Source organism: Mastacembelus armatus, chromosome 3 (assembly GCF_900324485.2).
Source record: "Mastacembelus armatus chromosome 3, fMasArm1.2, whole genome shotgun sequence".
Taxonomy (NCBI): domain Eukaryota; kingdom Metazoa; phylum Chordata; class Actinopteri; order Synbranchiformes; family Mastacembelidae; genus Mastacembelus; species Mastacembelus armatus.
In genome coordinates this window covers 27222411-27237278 of record NC_046635.1, presented here as the reverse complement: position 1 = coordinate 27237278, position 14868 = coordinate 27222411, and the positions used below count along the sequence as shown (strand labels likewise).

The following is a 14868-nucleotide window of genomic DNA, read 5'->3' as shown; positions in this document are numbered from 1 at the left end:
TTTACTGTGAAATGCTCACCACTGTATCGCAGTCTTGGTAAATTCACATCAGACAGTTGAACATAATGCATCTGATAGAGCTTTATGTTGACAACAGCATTCTGTCCTGCATCAGTTCACAAAAGTCTTGCGCAATATGTGAAAGTGCTATTTTTAAATACAGCCAAAAAGAATATTTCTGAAGAGACAACTTACATAAAAGCTGCATGAATACATTTGTGTACAGCTGCCAACCATTGGGGCCAATATCAACACGTCCACGACCCTCAAAGAGCATAATGTTTGAGAGCTGCCAGTGACTTCAACTGAAGACATGGGTGAAATATCTCAGCTTCTTACTGCTTTCTTACTGCTACTATATTCCTCTCTCTGGTATACACAACAGTATCTGATGACTCATAGTACATAATAGCTACACACAAAGACTTGACAGACTCCCCGCAGTCCTAGACCCACCACTTGACGAATTTGACTACTGTACATTTATAATTACAGAGGTTTTATAATTAGAGAGTTTAGGCACTTTAGACAACTTGGACTCTATATTTTATTTTTTTGAGTGTGTTATCTCTATGTGTGTGTGTTAGTGCTTGTATAAAAGCAACTGACAATCATGTCTAAAAATACCCTGCCCAAAAGCATCATAATGATATTGTACTTGTGACGTTGAAGGAGGGAATAGCAGACCTACCCTAGAGTTAGGATAAGCTTTGCATCTAGGATCTGTTCACGGGTGTCATTTGCACAGCTATCTGTTTTTTTCTGTAGGACTAACTTTCTGTATCCTGAAGAAGTTAAGACGCTGACACGTCTAACTTGGCTTCGAGCTGGTAAAGAATTTTACAGTTTAAAGAATGTTGCACTGGAAAGTTAATTTAGGATTGTAGTAATGACAGAAAAATACAAACTCACTCCATCTCTAAAAGCTCTTATTTGCTCATTTCCTAACATACAGTATTAAGAAAACCAGAAATTGAGCTATGTGTTCATCTCCTGGTCAGTTATCACTCAGGCTACATCAAGGTTCAGCTTTGCTTTTATATGAACTATTCATTTATTTATTGGCTTAATAGAAACGTGAACATACAGGTGGACCTAAGCAAAGATCCCACTGTATCTTAGTGACAACACTCAACAGTATAAGGTCATTACTTTGATATGATAAATGGGTGAATGCGTTTTCAGCATGTATGCTTTTACTTACAAACAAGCAGTCAGAGACTTAATACACCCAGTAGCCTTTTTTATGCAAAGATGTATAAACCTACAGTATTAGGAATGATCCTCCATGGGTTGAGTTATGTAGATTAATATTAAAAAATATCAACTTCATAACAGAATGAAACATATTGTATAATTGTGCAAACATTATCATCAGCAGTTAAAATCTGAGTTTAGTCTCTAAGGGGAATAATATCCACACAATTATCTGTAAACCCAGTGTCTACTTGTTCAAAATGCGCTACTGTGTAACTTTCAAAAAAAAAAAAAAAAAAAAAAAAAGATCAATTTAGTATGTAAGAACTTTTATGTTTTATCTCTGCAATACAGATCAAAAAACAATTTCTAAATGGGAGAAAGAGATTGGCTCCTCTATAGAACTAATCTGTGGTGTACACAAACTGTGCATGATAAATTAAAAATGTTCCTGACAGTGGGATTAGGAAAACTGTGCCCCCTCAGCAAAGACAATGCACGATGCTTCTGCAGGCTGGCTCTTAGTTAGCTTCTGCAATGCATGTTTAATTTGTTGTGAATGTGCCAGTAAATCAAAAGACAGCAGGGTGTTTAACACAAGTTCATCAAAATGTCTCCTTCATGCTAACAAATGCCAGAGCTCTCCCAGCAGCCCAACACAGAGAGTCAGCTTCAGCAGCAGACCAACAGCAGGGATATTTTTTGAACTTGTAAAATACAAAATGTTTCCATTAGAGAAAGATTCAGGACTGTCATTTGGCCCACTGAACATCTATGCATAATTGATTTAGTTGTTTGTTTGTAGAGCTTGTAAGTGATGGTGAGTGGTTCAGAGGATTCAAATTAAGATGCTTTCAGGGACAATGGTGTCCAAATGCTACTAGAGAGTCCCACAGTGGGTATTAACACACAGTATGAATAATAAACTGAATATTGAATACAACTAAACTCAGCAACTGTTGGTGTGGTAACAGTGTAAAACATGATTATGTTTCCTAATAGGCAGGTGACACATTTCTATTTGAATTTTTAATAATTTCACTCAAGAAAGACAGCTTTAAAAATAGGAATGTATGATGATCACTGATGTTCCCACAACTTTGATTCATGGCAATGTTGGCACTCTGGAGCAATCTTTTGCCTGCGTCATCTTGGTTTACTATAAATCTCCAAATGTAAGGACCAGACAGATCAGTGTGATTGACAGCAGAGTAACAAGTACAATATATTCCTGTCAACTGTTGTGTGAAGATCACCTTGCCTCCAGCTAAAGACAATCTGTGCGTCTCAACATCTGGTAAAAGGCAGACAAGATCAGAGAACAGAGTGCTGTGAGCTAATGGCAAGAGATGAACATATGAGATTCAGCTTCTACTTTAATAGCTGATACTTTAATATTCCTATACTTTATGTAATGACATTCCTAAAGCCAACTTAACTGCAAACCTGCAGTTTACTAAAGACTTGACAGTGTTTGTAGTCATTTAATTGTATTCTGACCCTGAATCACTCGCTCCATAGTTCTGTGGCCATGGAACACAGTCTAAGTAGCAGCAGGTCCAGACAGAATCTCAGGTTGTGGCTGTACTGGACAACAGACCATTGTCGTGTGCAAGATGTGATTTAAGTGTAGATTCAGAGTTCACCTCAAGCCCAGTTTAACTTGTGATTAACCACTGAAAACACGATGATATTGTTATTTTCAGGAATTAGAAACAAAGGCTTTTATTTGATATAAGCTGATTCCAGATAAAGGCCTCATTGACCTCAGTGGAGATAACTAAACGCCCCGAGTGCCATTTGACTATTTACATTCAAAAACCACAAACTAAATACTACAAGAGTTTGTGATGTCTTTGACAATGCACTTCCTAATCATCAAATATAATATCATCATCATACTCAAGTGTATTATAATTTTTCAGCAGCTGTACAGCATAAGAAAAGTTTCTGATTTGGGTGTTTGCAGATTTATGCCTGCAGACTTTCTACTGCATTGTTGAGGTTATAATTGGAAGCTATTGACATAAACCCTTTTTCTGTACTCTCTTTCTTTTTGTGCTCTGGGCTATGAGGACCTGGTGAAGCAGCTCCATCATCTAAGTAGCCAACTAATTTGCAACCACACACCTACTCTGTCTCTCTGTCTCTCTCTCTCTCTCACACACACCCACGCACACCCACACAAACCCACACAAACCCACACAAACAGGACAGTACACATAGTTTCCAAAACAGAATCAACACATGCACATCAAATTGCCTACAAGTCCATGCATTCCTGCCTGCATACACATCATTAAAGCCATTGATTTGACATCAGAATGAACTATGAGCTGGAAGAGTCAAGGCTTCTATTGGACTGCATCAGCTTATTGATGAAAAAACTTTTACAGAGGAGCAGTGGCAGCAGCTAGTTGGCCATTATCCTATGGCCTTCTATTGGTTTTTGAATGAGGGAATATCTGCTTTAGACAAATGGAAGATAATTGGAGTCTTGGAGTCATGGAGAAGAAGAAGATAAACATATGCTCTTCCTCTTCGATGGATTATTGTCGAATGTCCGCTCTCGGTTATTGACAAATGCTAATGGCGTCATCACACGTCTGCTGCCTTTACTGGCACAACAATTTCAGCAATAGATCTTGTGTATCAGTTCAATTCTTCAAAATAATGCCTCAATGATAATCCTACCTTTTTGACTGAAGTCTTGTCTGTGTGAAGCAAGACACTACTCTAATTTGAAGGTGAACTATACAGCAAACAGCATACTCCTTGTATGACCTATCTGTATTCATACACATACTGCTGTACTTTTTGTACTGCAATCTGAAAACATTACTCTGTGTCATCTCCTTCACCCTGGGAGGGCAATCACACACACTCACTCTGTTTGAAGAGTGCAGATGGAGGAACATGGAACATTTTCAGTAGAAAACTAACTTCCTACAGCATCTTATGGGGTCACAAAAATACAAAATACGAGGGCTTTGCTTTGACTGGGTCAGCAGAGTATTAAAGGATCAGTTCACCCAAATTATAGAGGCACACTATTTTTTGTGACAGGTGCACTAGCTCTGCCTAAATAATGTGTTTAGTGAGGATGAGACCCTATAACTTTTGGAGCATATTAAACCTATCACCAGGTCTAAATATAAAGACTGGCATTAAGCACAGATACCTCAAAACTGAGCTCTACTGAAATATGCTGTTTGTATCTGGAGGTTCACAGTTGTCTTTCACATGGTCAGGCCAGCACCTTGCATGGTAGCTCACTGCCCTTGGTGCGTGAGTGTGATGTGAATGTGTGAATGGGATGCATATTATAACTTGATACACGCACGCACACACACAGATTAGCAGATGCCCAACAATGCAAAGAACATGAGGCCTTGGCACAGCTGATGAGCAGAATGTTCCCGATTCATATATGTTTTTTAAATAATGGATTTTTGTAATGAAAGCCATGTTGCACTGCAAGCATCCTTATAATCACCTTGACATTGCTGCACATCACTGACTGACAACAGATGAAGAGATTTAATCAGTTCTTGTATTTTTTTTAGCAGCAACATTAATTCACAACACGCGGAGTTAAATCTGTGGCTGCTGCTGGTGAATATATCAAACGGTTGAAGCCTGGACCTGAGGGAGTTGTATTTGCCTCTGAAGTAATCAAATCAGCCAGACAAGGCAGTCCTCCTCTCATATGATGATGTGAAGTCTCCCAGGTCTATGTGAAAAATGTTTTACATATGACTGAAATAACTCACATTACATGCATGTAAAACGCCATATGGCAAATGGTCAAGATATGACATGAGCAGAGGATTGACTCATCTTTCTCAATTGGAATTTTTTTTTTTTTGTCAATATTACAACATCTGGTACAACAAAGAATGTTACCATTTCTAGAGTTTCAAAGCAACAGCTACCATCTATGAGTAAATGTGAAGTTGTCATATTTCTTTGACTGCACTTTCTCAGTTGCAACAGAAAGTTGTGATGAATTCAAGTGATTTTGAATTGGATTAAAAAAATGTTAGATCTATGATAATTTTATTTAAAAAAAAACATTGGCAGGATAGCAGTGTTATTAGATAGTTCATTATGTGATGTGACAATAACGGAGAACACACTGTGTTAATTGGTCTCACAGCCCTGCCAGACTGAACCCTTTGGCCCATGTGATTTTACAAATTGAAATTATGGCTGGAGACATGCTTCTCATTGTTTGGTGATTATTGAATAACTAGCCAACTACAGCTCATTGACAATTATAACACTATTGTTGCTTGGCAACAAGAGGATATCGTTAAAAACTAAAACCACAATTTTAAAAAAGCAGAGTAATCATCCTGTCTCGAAAAAAGCAAGAAAGTAACCTACTGAGCAAATAAACAAGCACCAGATCTTTGGAAAAGTAGCCGCTAATCGTTGCATTAACAGGAAAATCAGTTAGTGGGGCTTCCAACGAAGGCATGCTGGTTGCCTAGGAACCCAGCACTCACCGACTGTCACAGACAACTGCCCCATCCTCTGAAATACAAATTTTCAGGTCAACATTTGGTACATGTCAGATATGATAACCACAGAGACAGTTAAAGGGTACTCCAGCGATTTACTGTTTCATTTGCATGGACTTCAGAGAGAGAGAGAAATGTCTTATAAAAGAATGGTTATAAAAAAAAAATAAAATAAGATTTTTTTAAAAATCTGCTGCAGAGGTCAAGATATTCTGAATATTGCTTTCATATATGAGTCATGCTCCTAAAACAACACATCCTACATTTCCCACAATGCCACTATATAGCTTCTTTTGTTAGATCCCACCTGCCTGGTAGACACGCACATCTGTCAAACCCACATGCCAGTTTGTAGCACAGGCTTTCTGTTATACATGTGTAGTCTGCAAGTCCAATCTGTCATAACCTTGGTGACAAAGCTCGTTTCAGAGCTGCAGATTAGTGTTTTCACAGGTTCAGTAGTAGACCCAATGACTAGTAAACTGAGCCTGATGTGTAAAATTTGTGGGTAGAATCATAAATAGAGAAACTTCTTTCAATCACAAAAACAAACTCAGACAAAGCAACCTTTTGTAGATGGAGACATCAGTGCTGCTTAATTAATTTCCAACGGAGAAAAGAATACATGTGGCAAAAATAATGGTGATACAAGAAAGAAGATTGAAAGCAAAAGCGGAAGCGTTCTAAAGTTAATGAAACGTAATGTATGAGCCATGATTTCCACCACGGCTGCACAGACGAAGAAAATTAATCTAAAAACAGAAAGTGCTTTTAAGCAAAATCTCATAATACAACTCAATACCATGCACACTGTTTGATTGACAGGTGTAACATGACCAGTGCAACAGGAATTTGGGAAAGATGGGGAGAGCCCAAAGAAACAGGTTCACACATTAAAATTAGTGCGATTTCGCATGTTATTCAGTTCAAATGGTCACACATACGCACAGGGGGAAATGCACATTACACTTCTGCCTTCTTCAGTGCATTAGTCCTTCAGTTCAGGATTATTCATTTGGAATTCAAGTCTTATCCAACCAAATACTTAAATGTTACATGTTCTCAAATTGGAGTATTTCTCTCCCACTTTTATGATTGTATCTTATTCGTCTCTTTTCAGAAACCCACATACATGACAATTCCAGTTTATTTGTGCTGCTACCCAGTGCCACAGAAAGTAGCTGCTCCAAAAGTTACTATTAATCCAGACAGACCAAAAACCAGCCCAAATTCACATCTGTATATTTTTTTGTCTTTATAAACAAAGCTAGAATACAACTCAGTCACTCATTGTCTGCCACTGCATTAATCCAACATGTCATTATGTAATGCGTCTGTGTAATCTGAGTGCAAAACCCCTGCTCTCACTTTCACCTTCATTATTCACGATCTCCATCACCAAAAGCATGACCTCCTACAACCATACACACACACACACGCACCCCCCTGTACACCCCACCTACACACGCACACACACACACACCTCCCTCCCCTTGCATATATGGCTTGCCTGTCTAAACACATACCTTGGCACATTAGAAGCAAGGCTTGATAAACAAGCAGGACTTCCAAGTACCTTGTATGTGCCTGTGTATGCTCCACCAACATTACAGGGTCAGTGCAGTGGTATCATGTTGAGATCTGCTGTTTCGAAAGAACAGACATGCTCCTTTATCTCTGTCGACAGCTCCATGCCTGCTCTGATTCTGCTTAAAAACTACTAATCACTGCTGAGACATTCTTGGCATGTTGCATAAAGACCCTGCAGCAGCTTCACGCACACTTGAAGCTACAAAGCACCTACATCAGTGTCCTGTTCTGTGATGAGAACTCAAGAAGAACCTCTCTAGCTACAAACAAACCCCAACTGTCTGAGAATTTCTCTGACTGCAAACTGAATTCAGGGTGGTGTAGGTGCCCCATAATTTGCAGCCAGTGCTCTCACTGAAGATGAAGGAGAGCCATGACTTGGCTTAACAATGATATTTCCGAAAGGAATTAATGTTTAAGCCCTATGATAGACTTGATCAGGGTGCACCCTCCCTCTCGCCGCACGTCAGGCAGGATCAACTCCAGCCTACCATGACCTACTACAGGATAAGTTAACTTCAGTAGCTAGTGGATGGACAGATTCTTTGTTTTGAGTACCAAACACTTGCTAGGTGATTCGTACTTGGATTTACACTACCTGAAGGTGCACTGATACTATAGTGTTACTAATGAAAATACTCATTAGTATACTCAAATATTTCAATTAACTTTAGTTTTAAATTATTAGGTGATATACAACACAAGCTTTTAAAACCAGTACACACAGAAAATGGAAACATACTGTACACAGTAACTAAAGTACTTTATTTGCCTAAAAATAACAGCTACATTTACATGTGGTGAACAGGTGCCAGTTTGTGGAAGGAACTTTTATTTCTCTGTTCTACAACATAATTTCTGTGCGTGTTGGCAAAAGTGCTGACATTATTTCTATCTGTCAAACGTCTTTTCTTAGCCTGCAAAGGTGGTCAATCAAAACAAGGGTAAACAAGAATCCCATTGGGTGTGTGCTGCACTGCAGCCCTCTTCTCAATGCTTTGATCTAAATTGGACACTTGGGATCCAAATAAAACACGGCCTTGAGGATGTGGCTGTGTTGGGTGATTTTAATGTCAGCTTTTAGGCAGCTGCTGAATCTAAGCTTGAAGTGGCTGCAGTGGCATGTGGACACGCAGGCTGAGGTGACTATCTGCCTGTATTTGGTCTCTGTGGATTACAGAGAGAATATATACATCCAAAGTATAAGCAGCTGCCAGGGCACAGCCTGGAATCAATTTTCACACAGGCCTCTCACTGCTACTTGATTTCATTAATTAAGAAACTGAACGGCTTGGGAGGGTGTCAGGAAGACAATGGTGCTAAACAATTTCACAGCCCACTGACATCTTGATGAATGGATGAAACAAAAAATATGGAAAAACATGACTTGATTCCATCTGGGCGTCATCTATGAATATGGAGTTATTATTCTTCAAACCATTGCTGAGGAGCAGGCAGACCTGACCACAGGGGAGAAAAGGGTTTCTTTTTCAATTGAGGTTAGGGAGCTGATGGTTTCCTCGAGTAAACTGTGGCCTTTGGCTGCCGACCCAATCATCCACAGTGGCAGCCTTTTGCCAGTGCTTCCCTACGGCTCTATGCCTCTGACTGTATGGGTGGAAACTCCAGACTGGAGTGGAAAGTAGAAGCTTTTTCTCTGCCAGGTGCTGTGTTCCTTACACTGGAAAGGAGTGATTTCAGTAGACATAACACAAGAAAGGTCAAAAGGTTTAGGGGGTATGTGAGTGGATTACAGATTATTTAGTGGTTCCCCAGTTGATTCTCCTTGGCCATATGCTATTGTTAAACTTGTTGCTAGTTATTTTTCTTTTTAAACTTATGCTTGATGTGGAAACATTTGCCCTCATGCATATCCAGAAGACATTCACTGTAGCATTTGTCTAGAATCATGCTGTGCTCACACGATAAACATAAAGTCCAGTAGTCACTGTTAGCTTCGCTTTGGTCTCCACCAGTGCCCGAGAAGAATACCGAGCTCTGTCTCTACCTGTCTATGATAAGAAGGCTGATGAAAATAGAGATGGAATCAAAACAATAAAAACAAAGTGTGGGCTGTAAAACCAGAACAGTGAGTTATGTGGATCCATTTTCAAAAGACACACCTTTAACATTGCACAATGGTAAACACAATTTGATCCACTGTTGAATTTTAGTGTAGCTTTAAAGAGCATATGACAGGTTGGAGTAGCCATTTCATCAGAGCATGGGAGAAGTCATATTTATGATTTTGGTGAAAAAAAGGTTATTTAATATTCACTGGATGGGCAGTAGGAGACTTTCTGAAAAATTATACCTCTGCATCAAAAAACTATGACACAACATAGGGTAAACAAGCTAGCATATGAACAATCATAGACAATGGACCATGAAACCAGTGAATTTGAAAATGTCTTTTCACAAATATACGACAGGCCACAACCATATAATTTTGATCCTGTCAGAAATGAGAGAGAGCATGGGAAGCAAGAATAAGAAACAATGAGTACATGAGAAAAACCTGTGGTGTGAGGAGAATGAGTGGAGAACAGGGCAGGTGTCCTGGTAAGTTGGGCTATAGCTAATATTGTTCGGCCCAGTCCAACAGGTAATTCAATTACGGTCAGAAAAGATTGAGGCAGTAATGGTATTAAGTATAACAGAAAAATAATCTAAAAAAAAGAAAAAGAAAAAGAAAAAACAATTGGAAAACACCAGAAAAATCCAAATCGTAAAACGTGACCACTCAATAGCCACCACCAGCAACAGGTAGCCAAGTTCTATTTGCCCCTTTGTCTACGTCATGTCATGCAGTTTTTGGAAAGGCAGTTCAATTCTTTCTTCATCATTTTGCCAATTTGTCATGTAAAACTAACACTGCTCCTTTATGTGGGTATTTTCAAGGCAGATTAATTATGAATTTTGAAAAAATGAAAACCTGTCATATGCTCTTTAAGTTTTCATTAGGTGGTGCAGTGCAGCAATTGCTGCACAGGCTAACTACATAGTTCTAATTGCATACAACAAAGAAGTGGGAATCACCTCCTGTGCTCAGGCACTCAGGAGGATGTGTAGCAGATTGGGAACATTTGAGCTTAGCAGTTGTGCCATATTCTAGTTGGAGCTGGCAGAATTATTTTACTGATATTTTCTCCCCAATATCTTTCCTTCCATCCTGAGGCAGACTGTGTAATTGCACTTCCTATTTCAGCAGCAGCAAACTCACACTCCTTTGTGCTCCATTGCTGTCAGACATGCTCAAGATGCATCCTTAACAGGCTAACATCAGGTCTTAATTAGTGGCAGTGGATTCAAATGAACCCAACCACAGCTTTGCTCCTTTCTATATAATCACTCATACTTAATAACTGCCAAATTAAAAAGATTCACAGACATGAAATGTGGTCCTGACAGTAAATTGTGGTAGGTTTGGGAAGTCTCCTTCCCTCAGCCTTTAGAGCAACAAAGTCAACGTTTTCAAGAACTGGATTAAGTCACCACTCACTTCTATTTATCAGTAACCAGAGCAGCAAATCAGACAGTTATTTATATTAAAGTCTCCCCCAATACCACTTTAAATCAACTGCAACCATTGTGGCCGCAAGCGGCTACAAGCTAAAGGATGAATTTACCCACATTTCCCAAGATTCTCATTTGCTTTAAAGATATCATTGGGTGACTTGACAACCCCTTTTCTTCCTGGTATTAACATGCAATTTAGAGGTTGAGTTGATCACTAGAATATTAGCCAGACAGGCCTCGCCTCCGCAAAGGAAAATACGTAGAGCCCATACATCAGAATCTCTTCAAAAGACTCTCAAAGGACCGTTCCAATGTGCAAGACAAGACTCATGACTACTGCGGTGGCACTAACGCTAATTAATTACTACTGAACCAGGCACAGCCACCGAAATGAAGCCTACAGAGCAGCACTGTGGCCTGAGTGAATCAAAAAATAAAATAATACTTTACACGACAATAGTTTTCTCTTCTTGTTTTCAACAGCAAGTCACCATTTCTCTTATTCAGTAAAATGCTGTACTCTCATCCACCTTCCTGGACTGTGTCTATGTACAGAAGCTGAACTCAGACCACAGTAGATCAGAGCAAGTGCCGATTCATAAGTGATGCAAGACTATAATAAGAAAAGGAATCTCAGAGCCTCTTGGACGGACACACACACACACACACACAGACACACACACACACACAGAGCCTCACAACAGCTTGTAAATTTGCAAGTCAGCTGTAGATGAAAAGCAATGCCACTGCGCCTCAGCTTGTGAAGTCTTTGCTCCAGCTTCACACCCTGGGAGACAGCTCTCTCTCTCACCCAGCTAGTTAGTTTCAAGATTTTCTACACCTTTCTACACATCTGTTTTCTTCATCAAAACCCAGACTGACTACCTGTTCTATTGAGGGCTGACCTCAACTTGTTGTGTAACAGTCATTTCCCCCCCTCCAACACAGTATGTCACTGAGACACTTCATTTTTGCCATCCTCCTTCTCATTAGCATCATAACTGCTACCCAGCCTGTTTCTGTTCTTTGTTACAGTGCAGTTCTCCTCTCCATGCTCTCTAGAGGACATTAAAGGTGATAACTGAACATGAGAAGACAGACGTCAGCCATAGACAGCTCTGAGGCATCGTCGGTTCATCAGCACAAGCACAGACTCCACTTGATACCCAGGCACCAACAGAATTAGTCAGGAGCATGAACCAGTTCAGTTGCAAAGGAAAACACTGAGTTTTTAATATAGTACAATAACATATCAGTTGCTAAGCAGGTGACACAGTGACTGAAGCAACTATTGTCAGAATGTCTTAAGGAAAAATACAAGTATCCAGACAGTTTGAGACTGTGGGACAAATTTAGTTAATGATATAGAATTCAGCTGAAATCATTTTCTATTGTTAGTCTCATTCATTTGAAATAAACTAAAGCAGTGGAAGGAACCGTTACCATCCTAAATTTAAAAAAAAAAAAAAAAAGATACTAACAGACCTGATTATTAGTGATCGATGTCTGTTGGAGTTCAGATTGTTCGATTGCTGACTACGCAAAACATTTATACTATATGCCAGAAGTATATTCATGGCTCTGTGGGGAAGACTCTCAGTGACAGTATGTAGGGAGAGGTGATTTACAGAAAAACATTTATTTTAGAAGTTTTATAAAATCTGGGGAAAGGTGCAGGGATGTGCTGCAACAGGAGGCCTGGTCTTTACCTCGTTTTCAAAAAAAAAACAAAAAACAAAAAAAAAAAAACAAAAAACCTGGCTACACCCTGATGTAGTAGGATCTGCACAGACCGCAGTTGATAAGCATCATCCCGGAACATTAAGGAAGAAATTGGTCCACTAACCTGTTGAAGGAGTCTGGGGTACAGTGCACAGCGCATTTGTTTCCTCTGGAGTCGAATGGCGGCGCAGGAACTGTCGTGGAACAGTGCGCACCATTCACAGAGTGGAGGAGAAGGAAAACCTGCATAATACACCTGTGATTTGCTTCCAGACGCCGAGTGAACATGTTCTCATTTCAGAAATACATATTTATCTGTTTTTTATTTTTGAGATCCACATCTTTTATACGCAAGTTATTTTAAATGTCCATCAGCCTACTTGGTTTATCTCTCTGGCCGCGAATAAAACGCAGCGCTCTGGCAGCATCTTGAGGTAAAGACGCAACAGAGCACCAGCACTGCCATCACCGTATCTTTGTGGAGACTTTATTTACAGTAGGCTACATCTACAATGTCACTTCCAAACCCGCGCACGGTGCGACCACTGTTGATTAAAGACCACATGCTGGATACGGAGCGGCTCAATCAGCGCGCACTGACCACTTACCTTTGACCTGAAGTCGTGACAGGACAGGCGGCTTGCGTTCAACAGTTCAGCCGGTACCCACACGTTGTGAGGGCATCTGACGGCGACCGTGTGCGGTCTGTTGTGACAGCAGGGAGCAGCCAAGTGTGTTAATTCTTGCCAAGCAGCTCGCGCTACTTGAACCCGCATTTACCGAGGCGGATCTCTTCCTGCACACCTGTGGCTCGCAGCGGACTAAACTACGCCCCGAAGTACCCACCCTGGATGTGCTACAAAATCTACACAAAACAGTGCCCCCCGAAAAAGGTGTTAAAGTGTCCACGGTGCCATACCGACCTGTAGCATATAATCCGTGTCTAGTCCTGCAGCCTGTGAGACGCGCAGCTGGGAGCAGTGCAGTGATGGAGCGGAGCGCTGTTCATGTGTCAGCCGGTATCAGAGCGCAGAGACACGGCCAGGCTCTGTCCGGCGCACGGTGCAGCGCCGCCTCTATTTACTCCAGCTAGTGGAAAGACACGCCTACTGTGTGTGTGTGTGTGTGTGTGTGTGTGTGTGTGTGTGTGTGTGTGTGTGTGTGTGTGTGTGTGTGTGTGTGCGTGCGTGTGTGTTTTGGAAGGGAGGGATCCTTGACTCCTTGGAAATCTACCTATTTACAAGGGTGTAGCCAAGAATTTAGTAAAGGGCAACAATGTTGAAGAATAAACAAGTACATGAAACTAGATCAACATTTTAAAATATAAGAAAAGTTAAAATAATGAATAGAAAATGTTTATAATAGTAACCAAGTAAAACCAAATAAAGAAGATAAAAAAAAATAATCTCTCTATCACTGAGTGCATGGACTGGAGCTGATCCCAGATGAGATAGGGTGAGAGGCGGGGTACACCTTGGACAGACTGCAGGTCTAACACAGACCTGACAGAGACAGACAAACACTCATTCACATCTATGGGCTATTTAGTCTCCAAGTCACCCAATGTGCATGTTTTGGCTCTCGGAGGAAGCCACACAGAGAGACTCTGGGGTTCGAACCTGAAACCTTTTTGTGTAGCCTTAAGAGCTATACATGCTGTTTCAACTCATTCTCCGCACTGCCAAGTAGGTAAATAGTGAATATTTTTGTTGCCTAAAACTGGGCATAGTCTATCAAATAAGCCTCTAGCATATTCACAGCTCCTGAAAAGGGCAAATACTGTGTAAGACTGTGTGTCAGAACAACCAGTGTTTCCTGACTGACACTACAGGACAGTGTCTGTCAGTGTCTCCCAAACCCATTACCAATCAAAAATGAAGCTGTTTTCTAATCATATACTTGAGAATCCCACAACGTTCAATACATTAGTGAAAACCAAGACAAACAATAAGCTTCTTATCTTGTGTAAAATGGATAAATCAACAACACATTTGTGAAATAATGAACATCTACGTGAATTGAGACCATATTTCAAATGTTTCATAAAGGAGTAATGTCAGTATGTATCACAGGTGAATCAGAGCCACAGTCTTTGAGCAGCAACCGCACTCATTTCCTGCTAACACTGTCTTCTTATCTAACTCTCAGATGTGAACACATTAGCTGCTTGGCTCTAGCACAAAACACAGCATGTACTCTTACCTGTAAATGTCACTCGGGTCCATATTAGATGCTTGTGTGCCCTTTCAACCACAAACACTGTGTCAAGCTGTATTCATTATATTCATTATATACATTACAGCAGTAAAAGAAG

The 14868-nt window shown here is 40.2% G+C and overlaps 1 protein-coding gene across 1 annotated transcript in view; it reads right to left on the bottom strand.

Annotated features, from left to right (window-relative positions):
* The window catches only part of cemip (cell migration inducing hyaluronidase 1), a 125174-nt gene extending 111573 nt beyond the window's left edge, over nt 1–13601 (bottom strand). Inside the window, exon 1 of the mRNA XM_026294208.1 lies at nt 13478–13601. The gene's annotated coding sequence lies outside the window, so the exon portion shown is untranslated. The remainder of the gene's footprint in view (nt 1–13477) is intronic.
* Between the last annotated feature and the right edge of the window lie 1267 nt (nt 13602–14868).